This window comes from Hevea brasiliensis, chromosome 3 (assembly GCF_030052815.1).
Source record: "Hevea brasiliensis isolate MT/VB/25A 57/8 chromosome 3, ASM3005281v1, whole genome shotgun sequence".
Lineage (NCBI taxonomy): Eukaryota > Viridiplantae > Streptophyta > Magnoliopsida > Malpighiales > Euphorbiaceae > Hevea > Hevea brasiliensis.
Genome location: NC_079495.1, coordinates 31,014,875 through 31,032,040, shown reverse-complemented (window position 1 = coordinate 31,032,040; position 17,166 = coordinate 31,014,875).

The window sequence follows — 17,166 nt, the reverse complement described above, 5'->3', positions numbered from 1 at the left end:
TGTTTTAAAGTTAGGAGAAAAGTTGAAAATTATGATGTTTTTTAGATGCATGTGTGCGTGTGTGTGTGTGTGTTTTTTTTTTTTTTTTCAATCTTATGAGGAGTTTTAAGGCTTATGAGCATGATAGTTTTGTTTTTTGTTTACTTTGAAAGTAAACAAAGGTAGGAAAGCATGGGTTTGTGGAGATCTAGGTGTGGTTTTAATCATCAATGTTTTCGGGGTGGTTTTAGTTACGAAAAGTTAATTTTGGACTTGGATGAATGCCTTTTTCCATTACATGTTATTTTTGGGAGTTTAAAAGTATTAATTGTTCATAATATTACTTGAATGAGTGATTGTTTTGAGTTTTGGAAGTTTAGGAATAAAGGATGGGTTTTGGGAATGCAATTCCTACAGAATTAGAAATTGGGAATTCTAGAAATTCTCAAGTTTAGCTATCGAAAACCATAGTTTTGATAGTTGAAGCAGCTAAAGCTTTTTGGGAGTTTTTAAGTTTAGGATATCAGCAGCCAAAGTTCCTAACTGCAATAGTTGGAGTAGAGAAGCTCAAGTGTTCCGCAGCCAAAGCTCCCTACTTTGGTAGCTGCAGTCGCTGCTTCTTAAAAAAGGCATTTAAGGATCGAGACTTTAGCAGTCGAAGTTCTTTACTTTGGCAGCCAAAGTTGGTTTTACTAGCCTCATTTCCCTTTTTGTTCTAAAGCTTCTAAACTTGTTTTATAACCCAAAAAGACCTAGAATAAGATGTTTGACATGTGAATAGAGTTTTAGAATTCCAAATAACTCATTAAGGTTTTACTTTTATGGGATTGAATTTGAGAGACCTGGAAAGCCAAGGTTTAAAGGATAGCAACCGTTCATGTCTGGTGGTTGACATGCTACAAAAGGTGAGTAATAGTAATCTTAATGAATGGAAACTTATTTAATTGCACTTAAATTCATTCTCATGCATCATTTCATGATTTATTAGGTTATATGTATCTAGAATATGAATATGCTACATATTTAATGTAAATGCACAATGGATGTTGAATGACCCATTGATTTCCCACATGGTATAGATATGATATGTTATATATTATGATCATGCATGATATGAGGAAGTAAGACCAAGAGAAGCCTAAAAAGCCCCTGTTTCATTAATATGAAAGAGGAAGATTAGAGGAGCTTCTTTATGAGCTGGGCACTTTGGTTATGTTATGTATTTAAGAAGAAGTCCTGAGGAGCATCTATATGTGCTGGGCAAATTGGTTATAGGAAATCATTGGTGATAAGTCCATCTTATGTGAATTGTTTGTGATGTGAATAACTCATGTGACTAATGCATTGCATATGCATGAGATGATTAATATGATAAATGTAATAGTTGGTTTACTCATTAAGCTTTTTAAAGCTTACCCCTTTCCCCTAACCCCAGGTGCAGGGTTGCAAGAGTAGAGTAACCCACAAGAAGAGCTAGCCTGAGGCATGAGTTAACAAGTCCTCTCATATGTTGTGTTGTAGATTGGACATGAAATTTGTAAATGGTTAGCTATTGTAATTGGGTTAGTGTATTATAATATGTAATGTTTAAGTTTAAGATATATATGTATGTTTACCTTAACCTTTAAAGCACACTCATTGAGTATCTATGAATGTATGAAAGAATGACACTTTAGCTTTTATGTATGAAATGAAAAGGTTCAAATTTTGAACTATTTTAAAAGAAAATGATTTATGTTCCAATGTAAATGCTAAAGTGTGATTGTTTATGAATTGCTTAGGTTTTGGATTATATAGAATGAGTTATGTTTATCAGGTTCTAGGTTTGCTATGGGTTTCAATAATCTTAAGCTGACCCGTTCCCTAGCATCAGTAATGGCCTTTAATTTGGTTGTTAGAAAGTTGGTATCAGAGCCCTAAGTCAGATGAGTGGACTTAAATGCTTGTAAAAGTTATAATAAAGAAGGAAAGAAAGTTTGTCAACTAGTACAGTCAGGAAATACATGTCCATTAAGGTTGCGGCCTTATATGTTAGATGATGTCCTTGAAGGAGCGGAAGCATGTAAATTGTTAGATTAGAGCATTGAATTTCAAAAATTTTCTTCTAGGGTTACATGCATCATTCCACATTTCTTATGCGCCTAATTAACTTCAATGCTCAATTACATATTAAAACACTTTTAATATGTATTAGGATCTACATTTTCCATTTAAAAATTTTAATTAACAAATTAATTCAATTGAACCCTAGTTTAAAAGAAGAATATGTGCACTAACCTTTTGATGCACTATTGATATAATTGGCACCTTTAGGAAGAACCTAGGACCCCAAATGTTGTCCCTCTAGCTTGTCCACACCAATATCACCAATGGGCATGTCACACCCTACCCCTCTGTAAGGCATAAAATGATCCCGTAGTATACCTAATGAATTACCAACTCCATCTACTGATAACCCATTAAATACACTACAAGGGATTTTAAAAACTTTTCTTACTTCTTTTACAGTGGTGAGCACTATTTACAGGTATTAAAAACCTTTTTAAATTGTAGTGATAGAACTAACATATTTGAATTATTTGGAATTTCTGTAAAAATTTTGGCAGAGTGCCATCTGTATTTTGGATAAAACAGTTCTTCAGAAAACCTGTAAAAAGCACTTCAATAGATTTCCAAATCTCAACTCCAACATATTTCTCAACACAACATTTTTCTCAACTCAAATCCACAGTGATTTTTCAAAGATTGAGATAAGAGAAATATAATACAACTTTTACAAGCCAAAATAACTCATAATTATTTTACAACTTCAAGGTACAATTTGAATTTACAACTGCTCAAAACCAAAAACAATATGTACATACAGTGGTCATACATTACAGTACAAAATGCAAAATGTTGGTATACTCATTATACCCAGTAATCTCTCGCTGGAGGTACTAGCAGCCTAGTCTGCTGCCCTGTCTGTCTGTCTACCTACGACAGCAATAAAAAGCTATCGCTGAGACAATGTCTCAGTGGTGCACAACATTAACCAAATACATCTTTAAGTCACAATTCATAAATCATACAAATAGTGGATACTTAAAACCATAGTTAATTTCAATACAGTAATTGTCAATAAGAATTTAAACTCCATTTCTCAATATCATAATAAATTTCAATAAGTCAGATCATGGTTGAATTCAAAAGATAGTATATGTGAATAAGAGTTCAAATTCATTTCACAATCTCACAATACATATCAATAAATTACACACAGCTTAATTATGTTCCAAAGTTCAATTCGTCCCAAAAGCCGATGGCTAATGAGGTATTCAATTCGTCCCAAAAGTCAATGACTAATGAGGAATAACATAGCTAGCTAGCAAAAATATGAGTACTCCTCCAATTCATCCTCAACAGGCACACACCTCAACACTTCAGCTAGAGAGGGAATTCAATTCGTCCCACTAGACAAGCTAGCAAGGAATACAATCAATATACATGATAGCTATGGTTTCAAACCATTTCCAATGCTTTTTAATCAATAAGTATCCATCAGTATCATTCAAACAATTTTACACAGTTTCAAACCATTTACAATGCTTTTCAAGCAATAAATATCCATTCAAACACATTTCCACAATTTAAAACAATAATGTACAAATAGTCATAATTCATTTCAATTGAAAATTTCAAAAGAAATAGTTGTTGTGCACAAACCTCTGATAACTGTCTCTTGGTCTGGACTCAGTGTTTCCTTCCCTTTTCCTGAGTCTTTACTAACTGAGAAACACAATTTGAAGTGTTTCAGTACTAAATTAAACTGTCTCTAACGATAATGCTTGATAAGTAATTCACTGAAAGCTATTATTTGCTTAATCACCTAATATACCGACCCTCGATGCGTTCTAGGTAAATTAGGTTTTAGTGTCACTAATATGTCACATTCGATAGTGTTTTAGGGTTGGTACACGTTACCAATTTCATTTCCTTATTTAGTGCATTTTATTGCAACTTGCTGGATTCCGATATACTAGTTTGACCTAGCCGGAAGACCTAGTTCCCTCGGTCTTCGGGTTTTGGTCAAAACTACAAAATTGTAGATCTACGTCTTACGGAATGTGGGGCAAAATTTTAGGTCATTCTGAGTTATGTAGGCCAAGTTATGGTCATTTTACTATTGCTGGTCAAATGGCATCAAATTAGGTCATTTTAGGTAAAATTTGGTCAACTTTGGTTCGGCCAGTTTTTGGACCCGAACTTGTGCAAGCTGTTTGACTTGCTTATGGTCATTTCTGGGCTTTGGTGTCTTCATAAGACTTGTAGGTATGGGTCTTAACTATTCATGGTTAAAATTTCAGGTCAATTGGACCTGTTTTAAGTGAGTTATGGCCTAAAAACTAACTGCTGCCCAATTGGTCAATTTTCAGGCCTCATTTGCACTTAATCCGAATTGGTCATTTTTCATGCTACCTTGCAAGCAGAATTTTGGTATGCTTTCTCAATGAAAGTTGGCACATTTTGTGCCTAGTTTCACCTCCAATTGGTCTCATACCAATTGGAGTTACACATTTAAAGTTATAGGCTAAAATGCATACTGCCCTTAAATACATTGCATAAACATGTATCAATTACACATTTGCCTTGCTACAAGTCCACTTCTCTTACCAATTCTGTTTTGGTACATTACCAAAACTATTTACCACCTTACCTTAAAGTCATTTTGGGCAGAATACAAATGTCCTCAACACACCAAATGAAACTTTAATTCACAAAGTCCAAATACAACCACTTATACACATAAACATTTCTAATTCTTACATATACTTTACACAACCAATTTACATACACATTCATCAATCCTCAATATCACAATTTATCCAGTATCTCCATGAATTCAAACATTCATCAAAGAGTCCCAAAGCTGCCGAAATGCTCCACAATGCCAAAGTGTCCCACAATTCGTCAACTTCCATCCCAATTGCACAATCACCACATATATACATGGAATTAACTTACTAGGACATTAATCACCCTACTCAACATGAATCCACATCAAATATATGTATGAATATTTCATTAACATATAACCCCATGGCTGTCCAAAATTGGACATATCAAGAACTCCTCAAAACTTAAAAATTCATTCACAAAGCAAACACCCATAACATGTATTCAAACTTTATCAAAGAAATATTCAAAAACTCAAACTTACCTATTGTTGGGACTTGTTTAATCTTCACTAAAACATCTTAATATTGGTATCAAGCTCTTCCTTGTGATGTGGGGACAATTTTTAATGAAGAAACCTAGATGATTGGAAGTGAAATGAGGAGATTAATGGAGCTTCATGCAAACGGCAATGGAGGTTTTATCTTTCTTCATTTCGGCAAGGTTGAGGGAAATGGAGAAGATGAAGATTTTAGCTTGTATTATGGACTTACACCTGCCATTTATTGTTTAATTTAATCCCTAGTGGTCCACTCACACAATTTAAATCATATAATAAGTTTAACTCCCATTTATTCCACATTAAACCCTTCATTTTTGCTATTTACTTTAGGTACCACCAATTTAATTTTTCATTATATTTTCTAAGTGTAATATTATTTATTTTTAATGGACATTTAGGGCAAAAGACACTTCGGGATGTCAAATGACCATAATGCCCCTGTTCGGGTTGCAATCCCGATTTTTCGGTAACACCGGGTTTTGTCTGTTTTTCGATTTCTCACTTTTCTTTGTACTAATTATTTAATTTTTCTTTGATATTTCTAATATATTTATACTTCAATTGATGTCTCTTTAAGTCCTAAAAATATTTTCCAGGGTTCCTGCGGTCCAGGCCGTGACTTCCCGGTGCGGTCACCCATCGCTAGGGTTCTCGGCTCGCTTAACTTGGTTACATTTCTTTGCTATTATTTTTCCTTTGTTTTTCTTGTGTTTTCTCTTCTTGTATTTCATTATTTTATGTCTCCTCACTCATAACGAAGTGTAGTTCTAGGCATCCTAGCTGTCCGGATAACACTGGCCACCGGAACAGTAGAACGCACTACCGAACTTAGGGGTGTTACAGTTCTCCCCCCCTTAAAATAAATTTTGTCTCGAAATTTTACCTGGCATTAGTCTTTGAACAGCTGTGGGTGCTGTCTCCTCATATCCTCTTCACGTTCCCAAGTAGCTTCCTGGCCTGAATAATGGTTCCACAGCACTTTAACCAGGTGTATCTGTTTGTTCCTCAGCTGCTTCACCTCATAAGCCAGAATTTTTATGGGTTCTTCCTCATATGAGAGGTCTGGATTTACCTCAATCTCTTCAATTGATAGTACATGAGATGGGTCAGATCTGTACCTCCTTAACATGGACACATGGAAGACATTGTGTATCATTGCTAGCTCTGGAGGTAATGCCAACCGATATGCCAAAGGACCCACTCTTTCCAGAACCTCATATGGTCCAATGAAACGAGGACTCAGTTTCCCCTTTCTGCCAAATCTCATAATCCTCTTCCAAGGAGAAACTTTGAGAAATACCTTATCACCCACTACATATTCAATATCTCTTCTTTTCAAATCAACATAGGACTTCTGACGGTCTAATGTAGCCTTGAGTTTATCTCTAATCAATCTGATCTTTTCCTTTGTTTGCTGAACAATTTCTGGCCCTATCATCTTCCTTTCACCTACTTCATCCCAACATAAGGGAGTTCTGCACTTCCTGCCATACAATGCTTCATATGGAGGCATCCCAATGCTTGATTGGTAGCTGTTGTTATAAGCAAACTCAATCAAAGGCAAGTGTGTATCCCAACTACCTTCAAATTCAATCACACAAGCCCGTAGCATATCCTCCGATTCTGAATAACCCTCTCGGTGGCCATGCATGCATGGGTGGAATCTTTGTCTTTGAAGTTCAATCTAGTTCCTAGGGCTCTCAAGACTACCCTGAATCTAGAAGTGAACCTAGGATCTCTGTCGGATACATTGATCTTGGCACTCCATGCAATTTTACAATCTCATATATGTACAATTTGGCCAATCTTTCAGGCTATAGTCCATCGAATCGCAAAAGTGAGCGGACTTGGTCAATCTATCAACTATAACCCATCTTTGCATCATGACTACTTTGTGTCCTTGGAAGTCTGTAACAAAATCCATAGTTATTCATTCCCATTTCCACTGCATCGACAAAGGATGTAACAAACCAGCTGGAACTTGATGTTCTGCCTTTACTTGCTGACAAGTTAGGCATTTGGAAACAAACTCAGCTATATCTCTCTTCATACCCATCCACCAGTAATGTTCTTTCAGCCCTCTATACATTTTAGTTCCACCAGGGTGCATAGCAAATGGAGACTCATGTGCTTCCTTCATAATGATCTGTCTCAATTCAGCATCATTAGGAACGCACATTCTGCCCTGATGTAGCAATAAACCATCATCTCTCACAGAGAATTCGGGTTTTTGCCTGTGAACTTCTTTCAGTAGCTTCTGATATTTTTCATCACTCTGAGCAGCCATTCTGATCTGATCAATCAACACTGGCTGTATATGCCATGCAACTACTGTCTGTCCCTCATCATCAATCTCTAAACTGGCATGTTGTGCTTTCAATTCATATACCATGGAAAAAGGAGAAACTCTGAGACTTGCCATAGTCTTGCGACTTAAGGCGTCAGCCACCACATTTGCTTTCCCTGGCTGATAGTCTATTAAGCAATCATAATCTTTAATGAGTTCTAACCATCTCCTCTGCCTCAAATTTAATTCCTTCTGGGTGCCTAAGTACTTCAAGCTCTTGTGATCTGTGTAAATGTAGCATTTTTCTCCATACAAATAGTTTCTCCAGATCTTCAGAGCAAAAACAATAGCTGCTAGCTCCAGATCATGTGTTGGATAGTTCCTCTCATGCGTTTTCTGCTGGCGTGATGCATAAGCAATGACATTCCGATCTTACATCAGTACACAGCCTAACCAATTGTGAGAAGCATCACTATAAACTGTGTATTCTTTACCCGGAGTAGGTAAAGTGAGGACTGGAGCTTCAGTCAAACACCTCTTCAACTCATCAAAACTTTGCTGGCATTTATCAGTCCACTGAAATTTTACATCTTTCCGAAGCAGTTTGGTCAGTGGAGAAGATAACATAGAAAACCCCTTCACAAACCGATGGTAATATCCAGCTAGACCCAGAAAACTGTGAATTTCTGTGATGTTCCTGGGTGGCTTCCAATTAAGGATAGCTTCTACCTTGCTGGAATCTACCTTGATCCCTTCAGCTGACACAACATATCCCAAAAAGGAGATTTCTTTTAGCCAAAATTCACACTTCGACAATTTGGCGTATAGCTGTTTCTCCCTTAAAGTCTGCAGTACAATCCGCAGATGTCTGTCATGCTCCTCTGCATTCCTTGAATATATCAAAATGTCATCAATAAACACCACCACAAATTGATCAAGATATGGTATGAAGATAGTGTTCATCAGATCCATAAAAGCAGCTGGAGCATTTGTTAACCCGAATGGCATTACTAGAAACTCATAGTGGCTATATCGAGTTCTGAAAGCAGTTTTTGGAATACTCTGCTCTTGCACCTTCAACTGATAATAACCAGATCGCAAATCAATTTTGGAGAATACAGCTGCACCCTTCAACTGATCAAACAGATCATCAATGCGAGGCAATGGATATCTGTTCTTTATTGTCACCTTATTCAACTGTCGGTAGTCAATGCATAAGCGGAGAGTACCATCCTTCTTCTTAACAAACAACACTGGTGCTCCCCAAGGTGACACACTAGGGTGGATGAAGCCCTTTTCAAGTAATTCTTGCAATTGTATCTTCAACTCCTTCAACTCTGCTAGTGCCATTCTGTATGGCGTTATGGAGATTGGATCCACACCAGGCATAACATTAATTTCAAACTGCACTTCTCTTTCCGGAGGTAATCCACGGCAATTCATCGAAACACATCCGAAAGTCATGTCGTAGGGATGTCCTTCAATGCTGGACTCCCCACTTGGGTGTCTACCACATGTGCCAAGTAGGCTTCACACCCCTTTCTGATCATTTTTCTGGCTAGTGCAGCCGAAATGATGTTTGATGGCAATAACTGCCTTTCCCCATGTATTACCACATCACTGTACTGAGGAAGGCCAAAAGTGACTGTCTTCAGCCTACAGTCAATCATGGCATGATGCCTAGCTAACCAATCCATGCCCAAGATGATATCATAATCTCTGAAGGGCATTTTAATGAGATCAGACAGAAAAGTGTGTCCTTGGATCACCAAAGGACAATCTCTATACATTCTATTAACCCTGACCTCCTGTCCTAGTGGACTTGTTACTAGCACCTCAAAGTCCATTTGTATACATGGAACAGCAATGCAATCAATGATGCTAGCACTCACATAAGAATGGGTAGAACCCGGATCAAATAACACAAACACATCTTGATTAAAAGTTGAGAAGGTACCAGCCACAACATCAGATGTCTCGGCCTCTTCCCTCTGTCTCATTGCATACATTCTGATTGGAGCACTGTCTTGCTCTGATTGTTTCACTGTGCCTTGGCTGCCTGCTGGGCTACCTCTACCCCTGCCTCTACCTCTGCTGGGTGGTTGTGAACTTACGGTGACGGGGCTGCAGTGACCTTCTGCGGTAGTAGGAGATGGTCCAACTCTGCGACTCTGGTGCGATCCTTGGCAAAATGTCTGTGCCTCCACGGTTATAACAGCTCCAATAGCCTTGTAGCATATCCCACCATGATTTCTTCCACAAGTTTCACATTGGCGGGAGGGTAGGAACCTGCGGTACTCTCTTGACCGGATAGGGAGGCTTCATCACGAATATCTTCCCCTACTAGATTTCTTGCCACCTCTGCTGTGTCCCCCATAGTTCTTCCTCTTTCCAGTAGGACCACTGGAACTCTATTCTACAGATTTTCCCTCTTTCTCTATCTTTTCTGATTTCTTTTTCTCAGAAGCAGCTTCAGACTCAATTCTTTCTAACTCTAGAGCTTGAGAAATAAGTTCAGAGAAGTTAGTGTGTTTGAAGCCGACTACTTATAATCTGATACTGGGCTTCAAGCCAGTTTCAAACCTCTTACATCTCTCCCTACTTGTAAAAAGTAGACTTACTGCATAATGGCTCAGGCGGAAAAATTCCCTTTCATATTCAGCCACCGATCTACTCCCCTGTTTCAGACTTAGGAACTCTTGCAGTTTCTGATCTACATAAGCATCAGGGACATATTTTTGTCTGAATTCCCTGAGAAAGTCACTCCAGGTTAGCACTGCAGGTTCTACCAAACTGTGGGAAATGGTTTTCCACCAGTCATTAGCATCCCCCTGTAGCAAAGATACTGAGTTTTCAAATCTGAGCTCCTGCATGCGGTCTGATTTCTTGAATACCCTATCCATCCTTTCTAACCACTGTTCTGCCTCTAGAGGATCTACTGTCCCCTTGAACTCTGTAGCCCCATATTTCATCAATTTGTCATATTGTCTAGCAGAAGACTGTGGTTGTACCACTGGTGTCTGTATTGGGGCTTGAGTAGGCACATTACCAGCAATTTGTTGGAACATTGCAGCCATCTGAGCGAATCGAGCGAGGAATCATGCGAGGTGGTGTTCTTTGAACCACTGACATTATGTAGGGCTAGGGCATCCCCTTGCACCTCAGCCTCTATAGATTGATCGATTGAATGATCACCCTCTTCCATAGTCAATGCGAGGATTTTAGATCTCCTGAACCAATAACACAAGGAGATTTCCTCCTGTTAGTGCATATTTATAATGTAATGTACTGTATGTATCAAACAATGATGTTGAGTGGTTGTACTATGAAGAAAGAATATTCAAATAACATGTGAAAACAGAATTTAAAAAAAAAAAACTAGCTCTGATACCACTAAAACATGTCACACCCTACCCCTCTGTAAGGCATAACATGATCTCGTAGTATACCTAATGAATTACCAACTCCATCTACTGATAACCCATTAAATACACTACAAGGGATTTTAAAAACTTTTCTTACTTCTTTTACAGTGGTGAGCACTATTTACAGGTATTAAAAACCTTTTTAAATTGTAGTGATAGAACTAACATATTTGAATTATTTGGAATTTCTGTAAAAATTTTGGCAGAGTGCCATCTGTATTTTGGATAAAACAGTTCTTCAGAAAACCTGTAAAAAGCACTTCAATAGATTTCCAAATCTCAACTCCAACATATTTCTCAACACAACATTTTTCTCAACTCAAATCCACAGTGATTTTTCAAAGACTGAGATAAGAGAAATATAATACAACTTTTACAAGCCAAAATAACTCATAATTATTTTACAACTTCAAGGTACAATTTGAATTTACAACTGCTCAAAACCAAAAACAATATGTACATACAGTGGTCATACATTACAGTACAAAATGCAAAATGTTGGTATACTCATTATACCCGGTAATCTCTCGCTGGAGGTACTAGCAGCCTAGTTTGCTGCCCTGTCTGTCTGTCTACCTGCGACAGCAATAAAAAGCTATCGCTGAGACAATGTCTCAGTGGTGCACAACATTAACCAAATACATCTTTAAGTCACAATTCATAAATCATACAAATAGTGGATACTTAAAACCATAGTTAATTTCAAGACAGTAATTGTCAACAAGAATTTAAACTCCATTTCTCAATATCACAATAAATTTCAATAAGTCAGATCATGGTTGAATTCAAAAGACAGTATATGTCAATAAGAGTTCAAATTCATTTCACAATCTCACAATACAGATCAATAAATTACACACAGCTTAATTATGTTCCAAAGTTCAATTCGTCCCAAAAGCCAATGGCTAATGAGGTATTCAATTCGTCCCAAAAGTCAATGACTAATGAGGAATAAGATAGCTAGCTAGCAAAAATATGAGTACTCATCAAATTCGTCCTCAACAGGCACACACCTCAACACTTCAGCCAGAGAGGGAATTCAATTCGTCCCACTTGACAAGCTAGCGAGGAATACAATCAATATACATGATAGCTGTGGTTTCAAACCATTTCCAATGCTTTTCAATCAATAAGTATCCATCAGTATCATTCAAACAATTTTGCACAGTTTCAAACCATTTACAATGCTTTTCAAGCAATAAATATCCATTCAAACACATTTCCACAATTTAAAACAATAATGTACAAATAGTCATAATTCATTTCAATTGAAAATTTCAAAAGAAATAGTTGTTGTGCACAAACCTCTGATAACTGTCTCTTGGTCTGGACTCAGTGTTTCCTTCCCTTTTCCTGAGTCTTTACTAACTGAGAAACACAATTTGAAGTGTTTCAGTACTAAATTAAACTGTCTCTAACGATAATGCTTGATAAGTAATTCACTGAAAGCTATTATTTGCTTAATCACCTAATATACCGACCCTCGATGCGTTCTAGGTAAATTAGGTTTTCGTGTCACTAATATGTCACATTCGATAGTGTTTTAGGGTTGGTACACGTTACCAATTTCATTTCCTTGTTTAGTGCATTTTATTACAACTTGCTGGATTCCGATATACTAGTTTGACCTAGTCGGAAGACCTAGTTCCCTCAGTTTTTGGGTTTCGGTCAAAACTACAAAATTGTAGATCTACGTCTTACGGAACGTGGGGCAAAATTTTAGGTAATTCTGAGTTATGTAGACCAAGTTATGGTCATTTTACTATTGCTGGTCAAATGGCATCAAATTAGGTCATTTTAGGTAAAATTTGGTCAACTTTGGTTCGGCCAGTTTTTGGACCCGAACTTGTGCAAGCTGTTTGACTTGCTTATGGTCATTTCTGGGCTTTTGTGTCTTCATAAGACTTGTAGGTATGGGTCTTAACTATTCATGGTTAAAATTTCAGGTCAATTGGACCTGTTTTGAGTGAGTTATGGCCTAAAAACTAACTGCTGCCCAATTGGTCAATTTTCAGGCCTCATTTGCACTTAATCCGAATTGGTCATTTTTCATGCTACCTTGCAAGCAGAATTTTGGTATGCTTTCTCAATGAAAGTTGGCACATTTTGTGCCTAGTTTCACCTCCAATTGGTCTCATACCAATTGGAGTTACACATTTAAAGTTATAGGCTAAAATGCATACTGCCCTTAAATACATTGCATAAACATGTATCAATTACACATTTGCCTTGCTACAAGTCCACTTCTCTTACCAATTCTGTTTTGGTACATTACCAAAACTATTTACCACCTTACCTTAAAGTCATTTTGGGCAGAATACAAATGTCCTCAACACACCAAATGAAACTCTAATTCACAAAGTCCAAATACAACCACTTATACACATAAACATTTCTAATTCTTACATATACTTTACACAACCAATTTACATACACATTCATCAATCCTCAATATCACAATTTATCCAGTATCTCCATGAATTCAAACATTCATCAAAGAGTCCCAAAGCTGCCGAAATGCTCCACAATGCCAAAGTGTCCCACAATTCGTCAACTTCCATCCCAATTGCACAATCACCACATATATACATGGAATTAACTTACTAGGACATTAATCACCCTACTCAACATGAATCCACATCAAATATATGTATGAATATTTCATTAACATACAACCCCATGGCTGTCCAAAATTGGACATATCAAGAACTCCTCAAAACTTAAAAATTCCTTCACAAAGCAAACACCCATAACATGTATTCAAACTTTATCAAAGAAATATTCAAAAACTCAAACTTGCCTATTGTTGGGACTTGTTTAATTTTCACTAAAACATCTTAATATTGGTATCAAGCTCTTCCTTGTGATGTGGGGACAATTTTTAATGAAGAAACCTAGATGATTGGAAGTGAAATGAGGAGATTAATGGAGCTTCATGCAAACGGCAATGGAGGTTTTATCTTTCTTCATTTCGGCAAAGTTGAGGGAAATGGAGAAGATGAAGATTTTAGCTTGTATTATGGACTTACACCTGCCATTTAGTGTTTAATTTAATCCCTAGTGGTCCACTGACACAATTTAAATCATATAATAAATTTAACTCCCATTTATTCCACATTAAACCCTTCATTTTTGCTATTTACTTTAGGTACCACCAATTTAATTTTTCATTATATTTTTCTAAGTGTAATATTATTTATTTTTAATGGAAATTTAGGTCAAAAGACACTTCGGGATGTCAAATGACCATAATGCCCCTGTTCGGGTTACAATCATGATTTTTCGATAACACCGGGTTTTGTCTGTTTTTCGATTTCTCACTTTTCTTTGTACTAATTATTTAATTTTTCTTTGATATTTCTAATGATATTTATACTTCAATTGATGTCTCTTTAAGTCCTAAAAATATTTTCCAGGGTTCCCCGCGGTCCAAGGCTAGTCAACGGTCCACGCCGTGACTTCCCGGTGCGGTCACCCATCGCTAGGGTTCTCGGCTCGCTTAACTTGGTTACATTTCTTTGCTATTATTTTTCCTTTGTTTTTCTTGTGTTTTCTCTTCTTGTATTTCATTATTTTATGTCTCCTCACTCATAACGAAGTGTAGTTCTAGGCATCCTAGCTGTCCGGATAACACTGGCCACCGGAACAGTAGAATGCACTACCGAACTTAGGGGTATTACAGGGCAGCCCCCAATCTTACTTCTCAAGCCTTGCCAACCAATTACAAATTGGGTTCTTACCTTTAGAGAGGTTGTATGTGTGTATAGGATACTAGAAACAATTTTTAGCAATTTTAATTCAAAGGAATTTCAGCAATTCTCTTTGAATTGATGAGAAAAGATGAAGAGGAGAGGGAGAAGAAGAGGTGCCGCCACCTTTGAGAGAATATGAGAGTGTTGGCTGATTTTATTTTCTTAGAACATCACTTTATATAATTAGGTCATTAAGTCACTTAAACCCTATGCCACATGTCACTATCACATTGCATCTTATTTTTATTTGACTCAATCACATTAAGCCAAGTGTCAAAGCTAGACTTAATCTTGACTTTGATCATCTTACATGATAGGAAGACAAATGGCAAGCTAATATGGTGCTACATGTCACCATGTGAAATAATCAAATTACCCTTATGTTGTAATTTTGAGTTCTTAACCTAAAATCATTATTTCTCTTCTTCTAATCAATTTATATCAAATATAAACTAATTAATTAATCTCCATTAATTAATTTCTTATAATTAAATTCATATTTAAACACTTTAAATATATATTTAACTTATACTATATATCCAATAACCTAGATTTACTTTCAAGTCATGCTAGGGACTTTGCAATCTTATTGCAAATCAAACCTAATTAATTAATTAATTAAACTCTTTAATTAATTAATTAAATCACATTTTACCTGGTGATTATCTTATGTATGTGTGTGACTTACTAGGCTTATCACTAATTGGCAATGAGATATGATATTAACTCTTAATGTTATCAGAACTCTTTCTTACCATAAATGGTTTCTCTAAATCATTTTAGGCATCTCATAGACCATGGTTGACACCTAGCATAGCATGCCATGGCCACTCAATCAGTAACAAGGAATACCTTAAATGAACCTATAATCATATGTTACCATGCACTAGAATCTCTCTGTTATAAAATCCCAATTCGAGCTTGTCACACCTTATCCCTTGTAAGGCACAACATGTTCCCGTAGCATACCTAATGAATTACTGAACTCCACCTGCCGATAACCCATTAATTATGCTATAAAGGATTTAAAATCAAACCATAGCTTTCTATCTTATCAATTCTTTTGCGGAAAACTGTATAAGAATAGTTAAAATTCCATGTAAACATTCATTGGAAATAATGATAGACTAAATATTGCAAAAGTTACATTTTCATAAGTCTCAAAGTAAAATACAAAATAGTTACAAACTCAAAATCTGATAACAATGCAATGCTTTTAAATACAAACTGCTCAATGTCCGTACATCCATACATATAGGTACAAAATACATCCAAAGGAATCACAAGAGTATACCTAACGTAAATACCCACAAATAATACCAAAATGCTGCTCTCAAGTCTCTCACTCGGCAGCCTTCTCCTTTCCCTTACCTGCGACAGCATAAAAAAGCTATCGCCGAGTATATCACTCAGTGGTGCACAACTAATAACTTTAAAACTTAAGGTAAAACACAATGTGTCAAATCATAACAAATCACATTTTTTTTAAGCATGAAAATTTCACAATAGTTCTAAGTCCATAAAGGCCATTTATTGGAATAACATTTCAAATGAGAAATCACACTTCATAAATCACAATTCATAAAGCATTAGTGTTGGCAACATCAACACACAGTTTAGGCCATGACACAAAATTTCACGATCAGTGCTGTGGTGTACACCACGACAAAGCAATCTCAACCTCACTAACCATTTTTAATGAAGGAAGGGCTAGCTAGCTAATGAGTACACATGGATTCTTACACCACTAACAGTTATTAATGGGAGACATAATCAATATCAATTATTAACCCCAAGTAGCCGTTACTACTAGGGAGTTCTGAAAGGGACTGTCATGCTAACTGTGGTTTCAAAACAGTTTCCAAAAATTTTCCACTCAACAATCACATTTATAAACCAATAAACACATTTAAATTCATCATAATATCCATATAAAGGTGGCAACACCCAAATTTCTTAAATGCAAGAGAAAAACCATATTTCAGTCAAAGTAAACTTGTTCAAAGCAAACTCATTCAATTTAATACATTCCAAGCAATTTACAAGTTTAAAAATGAAGAAAATGTTAGTTGTGCACAAACCTTCAATGCTCTCCTTTCTCTTTACTCACTATTCCTTGTCCGTTTCAAGTTCTTTTTCTACTAAAAATACACAAATAAAATACCTCAATACCAATCTCAATTGTTGCCAAAAACTCATTACATGCATGTCTAATGCATCCCAAGTTAGCTTTGCAAATTTTAGAAAATTTTGATTTTGGACAGCTTGGTGTCCGAATCTTTGAACCCAATTTTTACCTAGTTTCGATCATAATTTGTGAGCTGTTCTTCATGAAAATTGTTCATCTAGGTCTTAACTTTATTTCCTTTTTGAATCGCCTAATTCGGAGCGGTGTAGCTCAAGTTATGCCCAAAAAAAGATTACTGTTCACGTCACTGTTCATGCTGCAGATTCAGTTCTGGCAGATTTATCAATCCAAATTTGTTAAGCAATTTGATAAAGTTA